Source organism: Myxocyprinus asiaticus, chromosome 16 (genome assembly GCF_019703515.2).
Source record: "Myxocyprinus asiaticus isolate MX2 ecotype Aquarium Trade chromosome 16, UBuf_Myxa_2, whole genome shotgun sequence".
Taxonomy (NCBI): domain Eukaryota; kingdom Metazoa; phylum Chordata; class Actinopteri; order Cypriniformes; family Catostomidae; genus Myxocyprinus; species Myxocyprinus asiaticus.
Window position 1 is genome coordinate 46,449,120 of NC_059359.1, and position 21,906 is coordinate 46,471,025.

Here is a 21,906-nt window from a genome sequence, read left to right on the forward strand (position 1 = left end):
TGGTGGCTGTGGGTATTGAACCGGTGGCCTTCTGATTACCAGTTATGTGCTTTAGTCCACTACACGTGGCGGAAACCTCCGCAGGGCGAGCAGAATTGCCAATGCAGTTGTGGACCCGTCCAGAGGCCGGCGGCTGTGTGCCCATTGCAAACAGCGTCCCAGCCCATTTTGGAGGCATCTGTCACGACCACGACGTGCCTGGAGACCAGTTCTAGAGAAACGCCTACCCGTAGAAACGAGAGGTCGGTCCAAGGGCTGAAAAGATGGTGACAGACTGGCGTGATGACCACGTGACTTGTCCCATGGTGCCATGCCCATCTCGGGACTCGAGTCTGGAGCCAGTGCTGAAACGGCCTCATATGCATCAACCCGAGCGGGGTGGCCACTGCCGAGGATGCCATATGCCCCGGGAGCCTCTGAAAAAGTTTCAGTGGAACCGCTGTTTTCTGTTTGAATGCCTTCAAACAGGCCAGCACCAACTGGGCGTGCTCGTTCGTAAGGCGCGCCGTCAAGGAGACTGAGTCCAACTCCAAACCGAGAAAAGAGATGCTCTGAACCGGGAGGAGCTCGCTCTTTTCCCAGTTGACCCGAAGCCCTAGTCGGCTGAGGTGTGAGAGCACCAGGTCCCTGTGTGCGCACAACATGTCTCGAGAATGAGCTAGGATTAGCCAGTTGTCGAGATAGTTGAGAATGCGAATGCCCACCTCTCTTAACGGGGCAAGGGCTGCCTCTGCGACCTTCGTAAAGACGCGAGGAGACAGGGACAGGCCGAAAGGGAGCACTTTGTACTGATACGCCTGACTCTCGGACGCAAACCGCAGGAAGGGTCTGTGCCGAAGAAGGATCAAGACGTTGAAGTACGCATCCTTCAGGTCTACCGCCGTGAACCAATCTTGATGCCAGACGCTCGCCAGAATGCATTTTTGTATCAGCATCTTGAACAGGAGTCTGTGTAAAGCCTAGTTCAGTACTCACAGGTCCAAGATTGGCTGCAACCCACCACCTTTTTCGGTACGATGAAGCAGGAGCTGAAAAACCCCTTCTTCATCTCGGCTGGAGGGACAGGTTCTATTCCGTAGGAGGGTAGCGATCTCCACGCAAGGTAGCAGCATTTTCGTCCTTCACCAAGGTGAAGTGGACACTGCTGAACCTGGGCGGACGCCCGGAGAAGTGAATCGCGTAGCCGAGTCGAATGGTCCGGACCAGCCCTCGCGACGGATTGGAAAGCGCAAGCCATGCATCCAAGTTCCAAGCAAGGGGGACCAAAGGGACAACGTCATCGGATGTACCGGCAGGTGGGGCCTCGCGGCGGGGCGGAGCTCGAGGTCCCACACTACGTCGTGGCCGTGCTGAGTCTAAGGACATCGAAGCACTTACCTGGCTCCTTGTGACCACCCCTGGAACAGCCTGGGACAGGGGAGGAAGAGGCCTGTCCTTGTGACCCGTGGAGACTGTCACACCGGGGGTGGATTTGTGCCACAGCTGGGTGCTCAGGGGCGGGAGACTGCCGCTGGAGCGCCAGACCTGCCAAATAGAGTGGTGGACGGTGGTCATGATGACGGCCGTGCACACCGGATACGTGACCCACGGAACAAGGAAACCGCTCTTGCTGAGCTCTTGAGTACTACAGCCACTTGGGCATGCAGCGCAATTAAATGCAAAAGGTAACAAAAAGATGGAGAGATCTGCTTACCAGCTCCAGAGCAGCGGGTTTCATTGTCCCTGGGTTGCCCATCTCAAGGGCACTTTGAAGCCTTTCACGGGTTCTGGGCGGCCGCGAGACGGGTGGCGTCTGCTTCCTGCGGTGGGCTCCACGCCGGGGCCGGGCCGAAGGGGCGGGCTGCGGTGGAGCCGGTGCAGTCAACGCAAGGGGACACCCTTGGCGATGAGTAGAGGGGGTGCGGGATCTTGAGCCGCGTCGAGGCAGGAAATGCCGGCTAGCATCCGTCTACTGCTCCACCATCGAGAACTGCTGGGCAAAGTCCGCGATGGTGTCGCCGAATAGGCCTGCCTGGGAAATGGGGGCAGCAAGGAACCGTGTTCGAGAGCTCATCACTTTTGCGGGCTCCGAATAAGAGGTCGAACTCGCCGTGAGACGAGCCAGCGGACTCATCCGGAAGCCCAATCGGGGCAGACGAGTGTACTGGGGAATGGGAGGTCTGCGGGGGGATACCCGGTGGAGGCGGTCCCGTTGGGGTCCCCAAATCACCCCCAGGGCTAGCCGTGCTGGCCTCATACCCGTGAGCAGGGAGCCTGCTTTCTTACGAAGGCGAGCCGCAACCGCAACGTTGCCATGGACATGTCCTCGCAATGAGAACATGACCATCCACGAACGCTGTCTCCACGTGAGCAGTGCCCAGACATGAAAGACAGTGATCGTGACCGTCAGAAAGCGAGAGATAACGAGCGCAACCAGGAATAACACACAATCGGAAAAGCATCTTTAAAAAGACGTGTCTTTAAAAAGACGTTCCGTGTGTGCCACTCTTTTAGAGAAATATACTCTTCTAGAGAAATATACTCTTTTATTTCTGCCGAAGCGCCCAGGGGCATTCTCTGCAGTGCACCAGTGCAGAGGGGGGAGAAGCCGCTGAAATGCGTCGTCAGATCCAGCAGAGGTGAATGAACGGTCATGGGAATTCAGCTCAGTGAGCATGAACCTTCGGCTCCAAAGAGAAAATCTGAATGAGTGGTTGCATACCAGCTCCTTTTATACCCGTATGTCCGGGGAAGTGGCATGCAAATACCACTCGCCAATTTTCATTGGCCTTTTAGCAAAGACCAGAGGTGTCTCGGGCTCCCAAGAGTGACCACTAGTGTCACTACATTGAGCAACAGATAGGGAACTTAAATTATCTTGAGAAACAAGGGCAGATCTGTCCAAACACACACTTGGAAAACTCCCACCACTGGAAAACACATTCCAAGAGAGAGTTAAAGAACCGTCACCCTGGAAACCCATGAAAAGCTAAAATACTCTATTCTGGACAATAACCAATTTGACACACTTAAAATAAGACGGTGAATGCCTGACCGTCATATGCTAAAACTCACCCAAGACAAAAGTGCTTGATGACTTGAAGAAAGCAGGCTTTCTTCGAAAGGATTCCTTGGTATTATCTTTAGCATAATAAACTAATGTTCATAACTTCAAATGTACAATTGAACTTTTCAAGTGTATCTCAGGACATCTTTTCTTAATCTAGGAACTGTGACACAATCACAAAATTTACTGTAATTTTATCCTGCACATAATCTGCCAAAGTGCCCAGAATGCTCATTCAAGGTTTAACCTGATCATAATCCTGACAATTATGTTTTTCTTAATGTGTAATGTATTATTCATGTTTAAAACTAACAAACTAATTAGTAGGAAATTTTATCATGCATTATAACTAAATGTTAATTGAAATTTAATAAGAAAGTAAGTCATGATTAATATGGAAATGTTTGCCTGTTTATGTAGAGAATGTTGATGTAAACAGATGTCATGTCTCTTACACTGATTTCAAGATATAAAATGTATGTTTAAATCATGTACTATTTAGAGCTGGAATTTGTAAAAATCCTTTACACAAAGGATTGTAATTCAACTTTGAAAAGGATAGACCAGTTGACCATGTGATTCTGAAAAGCCACCTCTGATTGGCTTAGAGCCTCTTTGGGCTGCGGCTGGTCTACACTCAAGAATCTGTCTTCAGAGAAGTCTTCAGCAGTCTTCCCTCTCCTCTCCGCTCTTCACTTCCTCTGCAGCTCCTCACTCCTCCATGCTCTTGCCCTCATGGCTTGCAGCCTCCGTGTCATGTAGAGTCCAAGGAAACACGGGACACAAAGTCCTGAGGAAGCCTCTCACTCTCTGCTCTACGGTTCACACACATAACGGGAGTCGCGAGTCTTCCTTGCGGAAGGCCTTGCTTCAAAGCCCCACCTCATCATCCATCAACGCAACAGACATCCACAATCTAACAGAGGTCCAAGACATCGATGGAACGAACTTTCTATAAAGAGCCAAAGAACCAAGCAATGCAAGGAAACGCAACGACATGCAAATACATCTCCAGACTTTTGCTGAAAGTGCTGGTGTATTATTTAAATACTTTGGGTAATCTGATTGCAAATCATTTTCATTTTCTCTGTATTGATTTAGTTTTTATGTTTAGATTAGCAATAAAGTCTCGTTTGTATTCAAGGATAATTTAACTGTGGTATATTTGATAAATAATCTCGTCACATGATTTTAAAAGATCTTGCTTCAAAGCTCATACCTAAAATGTGTGTGATATTATTTTCAATAAGCCATGAGAATAAAATTACTCCAATAAGTGAATTAATCATTATTCCCTTATTAAAGCTAATTCCTTACAATAGAAATTGTAAGCGGATACACCGAGACGTTGTATTACGATTTTAATGGTGGAGAATTTTATTCAGACAAATAAGCTAATTATTTTTCATTTATCTTTCTTATAATGGTTGTCAAACACGACTAATTCCATTATACATTTCCCTTACGTAATAATGACGTAGAATGCGGACAGATTAATTTAATTAATAACACACATACTGTTCCTACAATGGTTTTCACAATATGTTGTAGCAAAGACTCTGGTCTGCAAAATTCAGCACTCAAAGGTCTTGTGAAAAATGTTTAGTGTGTTTTTTATGGTCCTTTATCAGTGTCCTTAATTTTATTTATTTGTTTATTTATTTATTTATTTTTTGCTAACCAAGTTTAAACTTTATTTTTTCAAAAATACAAATAAGTACATACATTTTGTTCACATATTATTGCAGCACAATTTGTGCTGAATACAGTGTAATGAGACTTTTGCAATTAATATTGTGTACGGAACTGAAATAAGCACAAATGTCAGGGCATGTCAAAACATCTCCAGGATCAATAAAACAAAAAAACAAAAAACAAAAAAAAAAAAACGCCTCAGATTCCAGAGGGTTAAGCAAAGCAGACTCTGTGCTGTGGAACGTTCTGATATAGGACGGAAATTATTTAAAACACTGGGATCCAAATTCATTTTTTTAGTAGGAACAATGCAGTTAGTTAGACAGCTATTTATAATAAACAATGCTGGGGCATACTGCGTCTATCAGGCCTATCAACAATCATAGGGAATGGGATAAAACAAAATATTAGTTGTAAGTTTCATATGTGTGATTGTATTTACAAGCTGTAAGAGAAACAGGTTCAAAATTACTAAAATAGTTAGATCTTGAAGGTGATTCTACAGGACAGTGGATAAAAAAAATTGTAAACAGATATTTTTTTATTCAAGAAAAAATGTTAAACAATCATCACAGGTTTTTAAATTTACTTCAAAGGGCTTTGGAACTACAGGGCTTAGCACTTTGTTTATAGTTTTAAATAAAAAATTAGGTCTATGACAATTATTGTGAATAATATCCGAAAAATAGCTCGCACTTGCTGCCTTCAATACACGTTGAAAGTTCTCCAGTGAATCTCTAAAAATTTCAAAAGAAATTTGGAGCTTATCTTTTTTCCATTTCCACACTGCCTTACGACATTCTTGCCTAAGGGTTCGGATTTCACTATTCAGCCAGGGCTGAGGGCAAGTTTTTTGTCGCCTAGGCTTGGATGGAGCAACTACATCCAAAGTGTCTGTGCATGTCAAATTGAACAAAGTGGTAAGTTCTTCTATACCTAGGCCAAGGGAAGGGGATTCTATGATAAGGGAGAATGGAGAAGCAAGAAAAGCCTCAGAAAAGCTCACTGCTTTAGACTCATTAACTACCTGAGTAAAATGGCCCATATGTTTAGTTATAGGAATTGACAAAGGAAGTGTAGGATTAAAAATGGAGTTGGAGTGGTGGTGGCGTAGTGGACTAAAGCACTGAACTAGTAAGCAAAAGGTTGTTGGTTTCCCACAGCCACCACCATTGTGTCCTTGAGCAAGGCACTTAACTCCAGGTTGCTCCAGGGGGATTGTCCCTGTAATAAGGGCACTGTAAGTCACTTTGGATAAAAGCGTCTGCCAAATGCTTAAATGTAAATGTAAAAAGGATAGGAGCATGATCTGATAAATGATGACATCAGTGACAACATTAGTAATAGGAACACCTAAAGACAGAACTAGATCCAGAGTATGACTGAGCCTATGAGCAGGCCCAGAGATAGACTGGATGAAGTTAAAAGAGTCAGTAAGTTCTAAGAATTCTGGAATGTGTGGACAACACACATGAATATTAAAATCTCCAAGAATAAGAAAATTATAAACAGTAGGATCAAAAAAAGATAAAAAATCAGAAAACTCTAGAATAAAATCTTTGTTATATTTAGGGGGTTTATAAATAAATGCACAAAGCACCAGAGATGCAAGCTAGACCTTAAACAGCTGTAACTCAAAGCTGGTATATTTTTCAGTTGAGAGATGACACATTTAAAATAGCTCTTAAAAACACTTGCTATACCCCTGCCCGTCCACAGGATCTAGGGGAATTTAAAAACATGCAGTCATTTGGAGAGTGTTCTGCAAGAGGACTTAAGTCCACAGCATCCAGCTAATTCTCTGTCACAAATAAAAAAGTCCAAATTATGAGACAAAAAATAATCATTAAGTATAAAAGTCTTATTCACCACAGATCTTGGGTTCACTAGCACCATCTTAACTGTGGAAAGGTTTACAGATTGAGGTGAATCCAACACAGTGTGTTCCAACAGTCTAAGTTTTTTAAGATTAGATCTTCTGTTTCGTACACGCAATCTCCTCGGGACACACGGAAGAGTTGCCATCAGCCGTTCCAGAACAACAGGGAGGAGCCACAAGTGTCTCATCTCCATGGTAACGAGGTGCGCCTGTTCCAGCAGAATGCTGAAGTTCGAAAACAAAGCGTTTGCATAGCCAGAGGGGGCATTCCTCCTTCAGGGCTGCACAATTAATCATAACACCAAAATGGCGATATAGTCATATGTGATTCTAAAACAAAAAATGCTGCAATTAAAGACAGAAAAAACATGGTCTGTATGTTCTTCAGTATAATCTTGCTTTTAGAGTAGTTCACATGCAATAACTGCTAAAAGTTACTATTAGGGCTGTCGATTTAACGTGTTAATTCAGTGCGATTAATTATATCAAAAATTAACGCAATTAATCATGTCCATGGACTGTAATAAGGAATATACCTGAGCAATTCAAGCTTGAAGAACCACCTGTTTTCTCCAGGGGGCAGTAAGCGAAACATTTGCTGTATAGGCAATGCGCAGCTTATACAGAGAACAAACCAACCCTTTAGCAGACAGCACAACACAAGCGTTGGGTCCGAAACCACGTACTGTCATAGTATGTACTGTATTTGATGAAGGACGCATTTATCTGCTGGCAAAACAGTACGTTCTTTTAGGTATGTTCTTTTATAGTAGTATGAAAAGATTTTGGACATACTTCATCCGGGGACATTCGCATCGTCTCGTGACCTGAACATATGATGTAATAACAACAACCACAAAAACTGTCTGCTTTGGTTTTGTTAAACAAGCACAAGGAACAATTATCTTGGTATATATAGCACTTACAGTTGAGAAGAGGCATCCGCCTCTTACATTGCCTCAGCTCCCGAGGGATTATGGGATCGTTAAGTGCACAGTCGATCCGCACTTCAAAATCTCGCCGGAAATAGTAAGGTCATCTGGATATTTCTTGCATACTGCTTCATGAATACTGTGGATTCGGACATACTATTCCATCAGCATACTGTTTTTGTCATGCTATATATTAGAGAAGTATGGATATTCGGACACAGTGGAAGATGCGGTATTCCGTTAAATACACAGCTCGATGGAACGCAAATCCGGACTTAGGGATCTCAAGATGTGTCTAAGAATTATTAAACTACATTTAACTTGACCCAGTGACCTAAAAATGGTATGTAATTTTGTATTATGCAATATTCAAAAAAATAAGTTGAGTAGTTTTTGCACACTTTGTTCATTCACAAAAAAATAAAAAAAATCAAATAAATAACAAATATTTTTTTAGTAAAAATATATGAAGGTAAATAATGCTTTTTATTAAGCTACTATATATCATTGTATATAAAATATAAGTATAAATATAAAAGTGGACATCAATGAAAATTATTAGATCTCATTCTCCCTTGTGTTCATTTAGTGAAAAACTGTGAGGAAACATGCCTTATTTTTTAAATACATTTATATTCAATGCCTTTAAAATATTGAATCTATTTGGCTACAATGGCTGTTTGGATGAAATGATGGTTCCCCTGATTTAAAAACAACAACACTGAGCAATTTCAGAGCAAATACCTAATTATCAAGATGAATATCGTCAATAGGCTGAAAAAAATATTTTACATAAATATCGAGATATCATTTTTGTGGCCATATTGACCAGCCCTACTTCACAGTGTGTCATGGTAGTGGACGATATCTGCAAAGCTCTTTTGCCGCACTTTGTTTGATGCGATTTTCTGATTGGTGGATGTTTTCTCTTTGAGGACATGGGTAGTGTTGTTCTTAACAAAAAAAATTACTGGAATTAGACTGTTGCCCTCTATTAATAATTATTTTTAAAGTGTTTTTCAAAACTCTTTCACATGTGGCACCTCCATTGTTTCATATAGTAAGACAGTATTAAAGGGCAGCATTTTCATGTAATTATTAGCCAAAATGACATGCTTACCTTGTAGCCTATAGTGTAAAAATCAGAAATCTAAATTATGTCGATTTTTCATTAAATAAAATCTCCTTTTTTCATGTAATACTCTTACTCTGGAACATTATTTTACTGTCTTAAAGTACATCACCATTTTATATTTAATTACTCACATGCTGCCTATTGTCACATCATTTAGTACACTAGAAACTTTTAAATGCAATAGCTGAATACAGAATAAATTCTGAATATTTTGAAGCAGTCTGATTTTGCACTGTGCCGGTGTTCACTCTCATAAAGGAAAACTATTAATAGTCAGTTCTTTAGATAATGCCTGCTGATAACCAATAGATTAAAGAGAACCTTATTGAAATCATATCTCTTCATCTGCTTATCTGAAGAAGAGAAATGTTGTCTTTTTTTCTCCCACTCTAAATGATCATGTGTTATGATGCTAACTGCTGTCTCTGCTAATTCCTCTATTCTTATTTTGCCAGTGAAAATATAAGTTAGTTCAAAACAATTTTGGCCTCTAAATGACTGATTCCACTGTCATAAATGTTTTAGGGAGAGCAAAGTGAAGCAATTTATGCTCACTCTTCCAGTACAATATCTGTCTGGATGAGAAGTGAGCAGACAATGTGAAATGAATTTCAATCCTGATCTGTCCTGCATCAGTGTGAACTCCAGCAATGTTCAGGGTGAGAAACTTCTCTGTTCTTCACTTTTAACTTTATATCTCATGCTCAGAGGTCAGATTACTGACCATTTGTTACATTAAATACTAAAGAGCTGGTAAGCAAAATGTATTTCATATTTCATACTGTATATCGCACACTCTCTAATCCAATTTTTCTCTGTGAAATCTGTATTGGACATTGTTAATCTCTTTATGTAAATAAGGCAGGAGAGCGAGAAGAAGTGCATAGTTAATAAGCCTCGTTCTGACAGTGGTGGATGAAGCACACCTGGTGTGAATATTGCTTCATCACTGTTGTCTTTAAAACGCAGAGCGCACCTCATCTCGGGGAGCTGGCTTCAAATCTCCATGTGTGAATGCTGTCGGTGACGCCATGCGAGAAGCAGACTTGTGAGCGACTAGCTCTGCACACTTTGCTAGTTTTTAAATTATTTTCATGTTATTATCCAGTGAGATTCGATACACCCAGTTACATATTTGCTCTTTGAGGTAAACATGGGAAAGAAGTAAAAATCCTCAGACTCTGGAGACATAAAAGACACTTACGTGTTCAAGCTGAGGCCTCTGATGGGACTGCGAGCCGGGGACTCAATTTGGATGGCGTGTCGGGAGAAGATATTCAGCGTCAACTGTCCAACATCTCGGTGATGCTGACGAAGGTTGTTGCTGACTTGGAGGATCTCGCTGTAATACGTCGATCGATTACAGCGATGGAAACAAAATCTCTGAGTTGGTCACAAGAGTCGCAGATGTTGAGAAATGAATCGATTATCTGGAGTCGTCGGAAAGGGAATTATCTGCTAATCCACCCACGTCCAAAACAGACTTGGAACACATTAAATATATCCCATTTGCAAAATCCTGATTTCCAACAAATGTTAAAGACTGAAATAAATGTTTATATGGAGACCAACTGGTCCTCAGTATCCTCTGTGGGTGTGGCTTGGGAGGCACTTAAGATAGTTGTTAGGGGTCGGATCATACAGTATGCCTCATTCACCAAAAAATCCAAAGCACGAGAACTCGTGGAGTTGGAAGGGAATATTAAAAGTGCAGAGGCAGAGCTGAAGCGCCAAATGTCGCCTGATGGCCTCAGAGAACTGACCCGATTGAAATACAGATATAATACTATTTTGTCGCGGAAAGTGGAGTTTCAGGGCAAGACAGTCATACTTTGAGTCGGGTGACAAAGCAGGGAAGCTTTTGGCTAGATATATAAAGAAGAGAGAGACTTTTTCTACCATTCCCTCAGTGAAATCTGCTGGTGGTGAAATATTTTCCTCGGCCATTGATATTAATAATGCTTTTAAAGAATTCTATCTTGATCTTCATAGTTCCACATCTTCGTCTACTGATATTAGAAATTTTGTGGAACCATTAGAACTCCCTAAACTGATGACTGAGAAAAAAAATCTCTTGATTCTGAGATAACCTTGGAGGAGCTTGACGAGGTAATTAAGGCCCTGCCTACAGGCAAGGCTCCGGGGCCAGATGGCTTTGCCGCTGAATTTTTTAGATCTTATGCTACAGAACTGGCTCCACTTTTGTTATAAGTTTATATGTAATCATTAAAGAATGGAAAGCTTCTGCCAACCATGACACAAGCCCGGATCAGTCTGATTCTTAAAAAGAACAAAGATCCAAGCGAGTGTAAAAGTTACTGTCCAATTTCCCTGATCCAGCTAGATGTAAAAATTTTGGCAAAAATTCTGGCTAACCGATTATGACATCTCTTATACATATAGATCAGGTGGGGTTTATTAGGGGCCGCAGCTCTTCTGACAATATTTGGCGTTTCATTAATATCATGTGGTCAGTGGCGAATGATCCGGTCGCTGCCATCTCACTTGATGCCGAAAAGGCGTTTGATATGGTAGAATGGGATTATCTTATTAAGATTTTGGAAATATATGGGTTCTGAAATACTTTTATTGGATGGATTAAGTTACTTTATAGACACCCTGTAGCGGCGGTACAAACAAATTGATTAATTTCAGATTATTTTACTCTGGATAGGGGCACATGGCAGGGTTGCCCTCTTTCCCCATTATTGTTCTGTCTTGCCCTGGAACCTTTAGCAGCCACGATAAGAAAGGAGGAGGATTTTCCAGGGGTGACGGTGGGAGGTGTGGCGTATAAGCTTCTGCTTTATGCAGATGATATTTTGTTATTCGTTTCTGACCCCACTAGATCTATGCCTAGCCTCCACAGGATTATCAATTCCTTTTCAAAATTTTCAGGATACAGAGTTAACTGGTCTAAATCTGAAGCTTTAGCTCTGACTGCGTACTGCCCAGTAACGGCTTTTCAACCAGGCGCCTTTCAATGGCCCAAACAGGGCATTAAGTATTTGGGTATTTTATTACCAGTAAATTTATGTGATTTAGTTAGTTAATTTTGATCCTTTAATAAAAATGTTTTTGAGCGATGTGGGTAGGTGGGATTCATTACATTTATCGATGATTTGGAAGGTTAATGTTATTAAAATGAATTGTATTCCAAAATTCAACTACCTACTACAATCTCTCCCTGTAGATGTCCCCCTCTCTTATTTCAAGCAATTTGATAGCATAGCGAAGTCCTTCATTTGGAATGGAAAGCGTCCCAGGTTACATTTACTTGACATTTATCCAGTGTAAGGTACTGGATAATGACCTGGTAGAGAGAAGTAATATAAGAGTGTCATTAATATATTTGGTGACTAACTTTTTCACATTATTATTTTAATTATTTAATTATTTATTTATTTTTTGCAATTTTATTTGTTTTTTCAATTATTAGTTTTTTTGTGGATTTATTCTAGAAATCTACATATAATTATGACTGACACATGTTAGATGGGTGGGTAATGGGGGGAGGGGGTTTGATAAAACACTTATATTTGTAAAATGGAATGTGCTGTTTTGTTCATTTGAAAGGAAAAAATAAAAATAAAAAGTGTGAATCATAAAAAAATAAAGAAATAAATGTTTTGCATGGCGTTTGGGGGCAGGTAACTTGCATGTTATAAATGCTTTATAAATACACTTATTCATACTTATATTAATTAAAAGCATAAAATGCCCTAATTCATGATTTATGTCACAATGCAGCAAAAACAGACTATTAAAAGAGGGATTATATCATTATGCTACAGTCTGCTTTGTGTTTATGTTCATTACTGTAATGTCTTGACTCACTTGAGTCACACTGATGTAAAAAAACAAATGGTGATACTCTGAGTGCTGTCCTAACTTAACTAATCCTTGTTACCTAAAGTCCTCTGCAAAAACACTTTTCAGCTCTTCATGCTCATTCACAGCATATATATTATATAACATAGCCTGATGACCAATAAACCAAAGGAAAACAAGGCTCTTAAAAGTATGATGAAAAATGAAAATTGTAATAAAAAGTGCTGACAAAGGAGGTGCAATAGTAATCTGGGGTAAAGATAAATAGAAAATTCATAGAAGAATCTACTAGATAGTTGGAGAATACAGAATACTATCAATGGCTTACTTTTGATTGTACAGACAGCCTTAAGTTAGAGCTGGAACATTTTCTGAAACAGGCTCTGGATAGTGGTTGGATTTCTGATAATGAATTTAAATTTTATTCAATACAAACTCCCATTTAGCCTATTTTATTTGCTCCCAAAAATTTACAAAAATTTTGAAAATCCTCCAGGTAGACCACTGATCAGTGGTAATGGGAGCTTAACTGAATCCATTTAAAAGTATATTGACTATTTTATTAAAGGTATAGTTCACCTAAAAATGAAATTCTCTCATTATTCACTTACCCTGTTGCCATCCCACATGTATATGACTGTCTTTCTTCAGCAGAACACAAATGAAGATTTTTACAAGAAGATAGAGCTCTGTCAGGTCCTTATAATGGAAGTACACGGATGCCAGCACTTTGACGGTCCAAAAATCATGTTAAGGTAGCAATAAAGTAATCCACATGTCTCCAGTTGATCAATGAATATCTTCTGAAGAAAATCGATATGTTTGTGTAAAACAATTTAATCAATAATTAAAACGTTATTAACTTTTAAAAAGGGTTTCCTGCCAGTAGCTGACGCGAAGCGTGACTTAAGTGCATCGGCGAGTTCACATGAGAATCACACTTATTTACAATAGAAGAACGCACGTCACGCGAGAGTTCGGCCATTTCAAACTGCATCAGAGCCCTGGATGGAAACAGCAATTTAAAGTTGAAAAATTTACAATTATCGACTTGTTTCTTACATAAACCAATCGATATGCTTCTGTTGGGCCTCATGTATTCAGATAGAAGACAAAGGCAGGCCTAACAGTCATAAAAATCATTCCTCAAGCCCCCTCCTTCTAAGTCGTAAATCTTACTGATAAAATCGCACCAAAATCAAACAAAGGGAGTCCTAAACAGACTACAGATCCATGAAGCCTTGCCCACTAAAGGATCGAGCACTCAACTCCTATTGGATGAGGCACACAACAGAACGTCCCTCGAACATGACATCATCCGGACTTCAAATAATTCTGAAAATGCTTCCAAAGTGGCTTCCGGCTACTTCGTTCACCGAATACGGACGTAGCTTTTTGCTGCTCTCCGGTGTAACCTCGTGGCATAAGGAAGTAATGTCCAACTTGAAACTGTAGCCATACAATCTCCATCTCGCTGGACGAGTTGAGATTACTCTGTGTTCAACTGAACACTCTAACGGATCCGAAGGAGACCGCCGAGCAATTCGCATCTTCATCCATTGGCCTACAGAAGTGAAGAGATTAAAGATTTCTCTTCCATCTTCAATCAAGTCGACATTTCTGAGTTCTCCGCCAGCCCGCCGAGAATCAACAGCCGTACCGCCCTCTGAGAATCAACAGCCATACCGGCCGCCGACAGCGCGAGGAAACGGCTCTCGTCATCACACGAGCCTCAAGAAACCGGGTCAGAGTTAAAGGACGGAGGAAAACACATTCTACCTGTGTCCTCATGCGATTCAAGTAAGAGGTTTACGTCTGGGCAGAGATAGAATATTATAGCGTGTTATTCTTGTGTTTCAAGGTTTTTGCTTGTACAGTTTACGGACCGCCATGTCCGCTCATTATTAATACTCAGGGTATTAATTATCACGAATTTGTTTTGCTGTATTGTGGTCCAACCAGATTGGACTGTTGTGCATTTTCGCCATCGCGGGTGAGACAGCAACTGAGTTCATCCATTAAAGAGTCAAATAACAAGGGACTTTTACGAGCCCCACTCGTAAAACCGCGTCTCTGAGTGATGAACGCGGCTGCTTTATCTCCAGCTATCGCGAAATCAGCTTTCGTGCTGTCACTTAATAATCTCTCTCTCTCTCTCTCTCTCTCACTAACCACACTGACACACACACACACTGATACACACACATCTTATGTGTTATAGGATTATTTTATTTCCATATCTAATCATATCACTGTTTAGTTTGTAGTTGTAAGTCGGAAGTTTATTGACTGCATTGTATTAATTATTAATTATTACTGCATAAATAAACTTTGTTTATATTACAAAGAGAAGTGTTTTGGTTTGTTTTGCATACGCCTGTGTCGTGCTGACGGGATGTCAGTGCTCGGATTCAAACCTTCATTCATTGTTTTTTTTATTCGAAAATCGATATTCTTCGGATGTCGATTTTCCTAAGAAAACAATCTAATATTGAGACTGTTTTAATATTCGGTTATTAGTCCCTGATTTCAGGGTGGTGCCCCGTCAATGTTAATCCTTATTAATATTCTATTGATTTTTGATAATTGATAATTATCTTTGATTGAATTAGAATGATCAGTAAGCTAGTGTTAATTTTAATGTTTCATCGATGTTAACAATTGATAAGTGTTGATTTTAAAGGATTAAAAAAAGCTAACATTGATTCTCATCAATGTTCTATTGATTTTAATAATTAATAATTATCTTTGATAATTATTAATTATTGCTAATAACCAAACTTGCTCCTAAACGTAGCACACTACAGTTACTGGAGTCCTATATGAGGTTTTAATGAGTTAGATCCAATTAATTAATTTAAATATTGATTAATAACTACAGAAATAATTATTAATTATTTCTGATAGTAACACTGATCTAAACAACCAGTAAAGCCCTACACTTCAGAAGACATTCACTGATCGACTGGAGTCGCATGGATTACTTTTATGCTGCCTAAATGTGACTTTTGGACCATCAAAGTGCTGTCACCCACATACTTCCATTATAAGGACCTGACAGAGCTCTATCTTCTTCTAAAAATCTCCTTTTGTGTTCTGCTGAAGAAAGACAGATCTGGAATGGCATCAGGGTAAGTTTATAATAAGAGAATTTTCATTTTTGCGTAAACTATTCTTTTAAGCTCTTTTAAAAGACACTCCAAGACACTACAGATGTATTGAAAAAAAAATTCAACAACTGAACAACACTGACGTTTCTTCTTATCTAGTAACTATGGCTGTAAAGTCGTTATATACTAACATTGAACATGAAAATGGATTGTTGGCTTTGGAATATTTTCTGAATATTAGACCTGATACAGAGTTACCACCTTCAGGGTTCATATTGAATCTTACTAAATGGACCCTTAATAACAATATTTTTGTGTTCCAAGAAAAGCTTTTTAAACAAGTAAAAGGATGTGCTATGGGCGCTTGTTACAGTCCTTCTTACGCTGGATTATTTTTTAGGTAAATGGGAACATGAATATGTATTGAATACCAGAACAAATCGTTTTTTTAGATAACATCATCTGGTGGGGACATTACATTGATGATGTAATCCTATTTTTGTCGGGTTCAGAGGAAGATTTAATATAATTTCACCAGTATCTTAATAGTACTAACTCAAATGTTAAACTATCCCTAGAGTACAACAAGGAAAATATTAATTTTGTGGACCTTAAACTTTGTAAAAATAAAGATGACTTTTTACATACATCAATATTTAGGAAATCTACTGATAGATATATATTTCTTCATGCTAAGAGTTTACATTCTCCTAAATTGATACAAAACATGCCGTTTGGACAATTTCAAAGACTGCATAGGATTTGTGATAAAGAGCAAGATTTTGAGGATAAATCTAAGGACTTAGAAAAAAAACGCTTTTTAAACATGGGGTACAGTATAAGTTCAAAACTCTCCAAAAAGCTAAAACACCTGTGAAAAATATGACAAGGGCAGATCTGTTGAAAAGGAAAATAAGATCTGAAATATCAAATAAAGTTTATTTTGTTACACAATATAGCACGATTGCTGAAAAAGTCAAACGGATTATCTGAAAACATTGGGGCATTATACAGTGATGATTTTTTTTGAGAGATACATTCCCAGATCTTCCAATGATAATTTTAAAGAAAAGCACTACCTTAGGTGACAGATTATCACATTGTTATCTACCACCCACTATCACTGGTGAGGGGATAAACCTAAGGGTTGTTTTAAATGACATCAATGCAATCATTGCGATAATGTAGTACAAGGGAAAAAAAATCTAGATGGAAAAACAAATAAGATTTATTCTATCAAACACTTTATTAACTGTGACACTAATGTTATCTACAGGTTTGAATGTCCACAATGTAAGGTTTTCCATATTGGTAGAACAAAAAGGCGATTGCAAGACCGTCTGGCTGAACATAAATATGCCATTAGGAGGGGTAATAAAGAGTATCCTATGGCTAAACATTTTAAATCAATGCACAACTGTAATCATTCTACTCTTAAAATACAATTTATTGACAATATAAGTACTTCAATCAGGAAAGGTAATAGAGAAGAAAAACTTTATCAAAGAGAGATTTTTGGGATATACAAGTTAAATGTTATGAAATATCCAGGATTGAATGAGGATTTGGATTTTAGTCCTTTTCTATAAATATATTTGTGTGTGTGTGTGTGTGTGTGTTTAAGTGGTTGTATTTCTGTTCTTTTATTAAGTTCATTATTTGTAATATTCCCTTTGAGTATTAAAACAAGCAACAATAGTGAATCTTCAACACTATGGTTAACAAGTTGATCATGGGACTTACTAAATGATTGATATTACTCTCAACTGTGTGAAGTTTGTTACTCTCCCTGAGGAAGGCTCACTGGAACGCGTAGGAGAGCTGTTTTACATTTTCTATGAAGCCGTGTGATAATAAAGTATTTTTAATTAATAAGAGTGCCATGGTTATCCAGCTATTATGAACCTATGACAATAGAGCACCTTAGGTTTATACTCCACCAGTGCGAGGTATTAAGGGGTTACGAAGACCAGCTGAACAAACTACGAGCTGCCAACGAATGTTTGACACAATACATTCACTCACTGCCAGCTCCCCATGCTAATCCAGTAAGCTTTGCTCTCCCTGATAAGTTTGATGGTTCTGCTGAAAAATGCCGGGGTTTTTTTATGACAATGTAAGGTATTTTTTCAAAATCAGCCTGAATCATTTGATCAAGATGCCAGGAAATGTTCTTTTTTGATGTCACTGCTTACCGGCAAAGCTCTCGATTGGGCCGCCGCTGTTTGGGATAAAAATACTTAAATCCAGGTTTTATTTGATTACTTTGTTCAACAAATCCACAAAGTCTTCGAGTATCCAGCGGGTGGTCAAGATATCTCTGTTCAGCTACTTCATCTACACCAGGGTCATCGATCAGCAGCAGATTATGCAGTTCTGTTCAGGACACTAGCAGCTCAGAGTGGGTGGAATGATGTCGCTCTGAAGACTGTTTTCCATGAGGGGCTTAACCTGAAACTCAGGACAGAACTAACCTGCAAGGCTGAAGGTATGAATCTTTCTGAATATATCACTATGGCCATCAAGATTGATAACCTGCTTCAGAATGCTTCACGGCCTCAGTTATGTTTCACCCCGGATTCTACAGTCTCAGTACAGGCTCAGACATCCACTGTATCACCCGAACCCAAGCATGTTGCTCACACTCGTGTTTCCATGGAGGAACGCCAACGACGATGCAACGAAAACCTTGCTTTTACTGTGGTTCAACAAGTCATCTCAATGCTGCATGCCCACACAAGAAATCAAGGTTCCCTGAGTCAAGGCAGCACGTGAGTACTATGAACATTAAATCACCCAACTCACATAATTTTCTCTTGCCTGTAGAGATCTCCATTGGTGATGTAACGTCTGTGTAAGATCAGTGATGGTTAATTACACTTTGTTTAAAAAAACCCTTTTAGCCTTTTGACATTTGCATATAAATTACTGACCTGGCTTCCGCGTTTACATTTATATGGGTGCTAAATTGCAGAAGGTCTTTATCACTATCAAAAGGATGCTAAAACAGGTCGCCTCTGGAGTGTCTCCATCAAGCTTCAAACACATTCCACAGAAAGGGGGGTGACCCCCCCGTGCCAGGCACCAGAGCAGTTGTCTGTCTCCAGTAATTCCAATACACGTCACACACACACCTAAAGACATTTTCTCTATTTAGGCCATAGTAAGCAGTTATAAATGTATCTGCTATATGCATGTGTTGTATGTATATTCCCCTATCATATTAACTTAGTTAAAACCCTTTACGTGTATTAGTTAGACGTTAAATGCCTATATTCAAGTGTATGAGTGTATCTCTGCTTTAATATCGTCTGGAGGTTACCTTATTGGTATCAAAATGATCTTCTCTTTATTTCTCACACAATAATGTACACCATGTGATCGTGAAATGCATCGAACAATTCTTACTATGTTTTGAATTAAAAGCTGCACTAGCGGTCCAGATCAGCAATAAAATGCGAATGGGCCATAAACGGAGACAAAGGATGTCTCTCTCGCTCAAAATGCATGCCTCTGATTGGCCACTCCACCCACAAAATGGGTGCGGCAATGAACTATCAAAACTCCAGAACGCAGACTAATCATCGCTCAAAAAACTCTTCTTCTTGAGACCAACACACTCCAAAAACTCTCCTCTTGAGTTTAACCTTCTGGCAGTGTTTACCTTCAAGTAACTTTGTGGATTTCCTGTGGACTTCTTCAACTCACTCCTAAAGAAATCGTCGAGAACCTCGTCTACCGCATCAAGACTCTTATTCAGCAACAAACCAATGCAAGTAACCATTTACAACTGATTAGATGAGTGTTTAAATTTGAACCACTTTTAAGGTGAATTGTGCCTCTGATGATTCTCATTTAGGTTGTGGTTAACTGATGTAAAATACTGCCTTCTCTGCTCCTCTCTCTTCTTTCCTTACTTTCCTTCATTCTATATATGTATGTTTTGCTTAGTTTGTTTGTATGTTAGTTATAGTTTCATTTATTAAATCCCTTATATTCACAATTGATTGTTTCTGTGTTCCGCTCACAATTCAAAGTCACTGAATGTTGCTCCTTGCTACATGCTAAACTACTGCTAGCACTGTATAAGTAGGAAGGCTATTGTTCCTTGGCCAGGAAAGTAATCTTCCTAGAATTGATAAATAATTATATTGTCTGCTCGGTGGACGGACAGATCAAGTAATTGTAATATCGATTCTGCTACAGTTAATTCTAAGATCTAATCTAAATATTTGTTATTAATTATAACCAGTTATAATTGATTATAAATAATTCCCTTTTTAAGCTAATTTGCTACAGTGATCATGTAAGATGTGTTACAGCATTAGTGGATTCTGGGGCTGCTGTTAATCTCATTAATCAGGGGATTGTACAAGAACTCAACATACCCACCATTGAATGCTTTCCTAAGCTTAACATCACCACTGTGGATAACGCACCTATTGGTACTGGCATAACCCAACAGACTGTTCCTATAACCATCAAGATTGGACTTTTTCATGTTGAAAATATTTCACTATATGAAATCCAATCATTCTCTTATCCTGGGTCATCCCTGGCTGGCCGGCCGTTCACGACCCATCGATATTCTGGAACCAAGGTGAGCTCACACATTGGTCAAGTTTCTGTCATGAACATTGTCTTCATGTTGCTGTTTCCAGGCCTTGCTTTATCACCAGTGTAGAGAGCCTTAAATCACAGAAGGAGACCATGATTCCCAAGGAGTATGCAGAGTTCAGTGAAGTGTTTAGTAAGATTAAAGCTACACAACTTCCTCCTCATCATCCATGGGACTGTGCCATTGAACCTCTGTCTAATACAGCTCCACTGAGAAGCAAGGCCTATGCATTGTCATGCCCCGAGACCCTCGCCATGGAGAGTTACATTGAGGAAGCCCTTGCCTCCGGTTACATCCATCCCTCCACCTCCCCAGCTGCTGCAGGATTCTTTTTCGTGGAGAAGAAGTATGGAGGTCTACGTCCCTGTATCGATTATCGAGGCCGGAACTCTGTCACCATAAAATATCATTACCCATTGCCACTTATCCCCTCCGCTCTTGAATAACTCAGTGAAGCCAAGATCTTTACCAAACTGGATCTAAGGAGTGCTTATAACCTCATCAGGATCTGAGAAGGGGATGAGTGGAAGACTGCATTAATCACAACCAGGGGGCACTATGAATATTTGGTCATGCTGTATGGACTTGCTAACGCCCCCTCGATTTTTCAGTCTTTCATCAACGAGATTTTCAGGACTTACTGAATCATTGTGTGGTGGCTTACATTGACGACATCCTCATCTACTCACAAAACATGGAACAACATATCCAGCAAGTCAAGACAGTCTTGTCACGTCTCCAGGAACATCAACTATTCGTCAAGGCAGAGAAATGTGAGTTCCATACCTCTCATACCACCTTCCTGGGTTACAACATCAGCCATCAAGGTGTAGAGATGGATGTCTCAAAGGTAACAGCTGTCACCGAATGGCCTCGACCTATTAAACTCAAGGAACTACAGCAGTTCCTGGGCTTTGCCAACTTCTATCGCCGTTTCATTAAGAACTACAGAACCATTGCAGCACCACTCACGTCATTGCTCAAGGGAAAGCCAAGCAAGTTGCCATGGAATGATGCCGCATACCAAGCCTTCATCTCCCTCAAGTCAAGCTTCACAACCGCTCCAATACTGAAACATCCTGACCCCAATCTTCCCTTCGTTGTTGAGGTAGATGCTTCAGATTGTGGGATGGAGCAGTCCTGTCACAACATCATGGAACACCAGGCAAGCTTTACCCTTGTGCCTTCTTCTCCAGAAAGTTGAACTAAGCTGAAGGTAACTATGATGTGGGGAATAAGGAGCTACTTGCCATGAAAGCGGCACTCGAGGAATGGTGTCATTGGTCACTGGAGGGGGCAGTCCACCCATTCCAAGTTATCACCGACCACAAGAATCTTGAATATATCAAGGCAGCCAAGAGATTGAATCCACGCCATGCCCGATGGTCATTGTTTTTCACCAGGTTCAATTTCACAGTCACTTACCGCCCTGGCAGCAAGAACAGTAAGGCAGATGCTATTTCAGCAGACACGATCCACCTCACCTCCAACCTCACCCTGGGTCCATCCTGCCACCATCTGTCATCATAGCACCGATTAGCTGGGACATAATGGAAGAAATACAAAGAGCACAACAGCATGAACCATCACCACCTAACTGCCCCCCAACCAAGCACTACATACCCCAAGCTCTACGTCAGAGGACGATCCAATGGGTCCA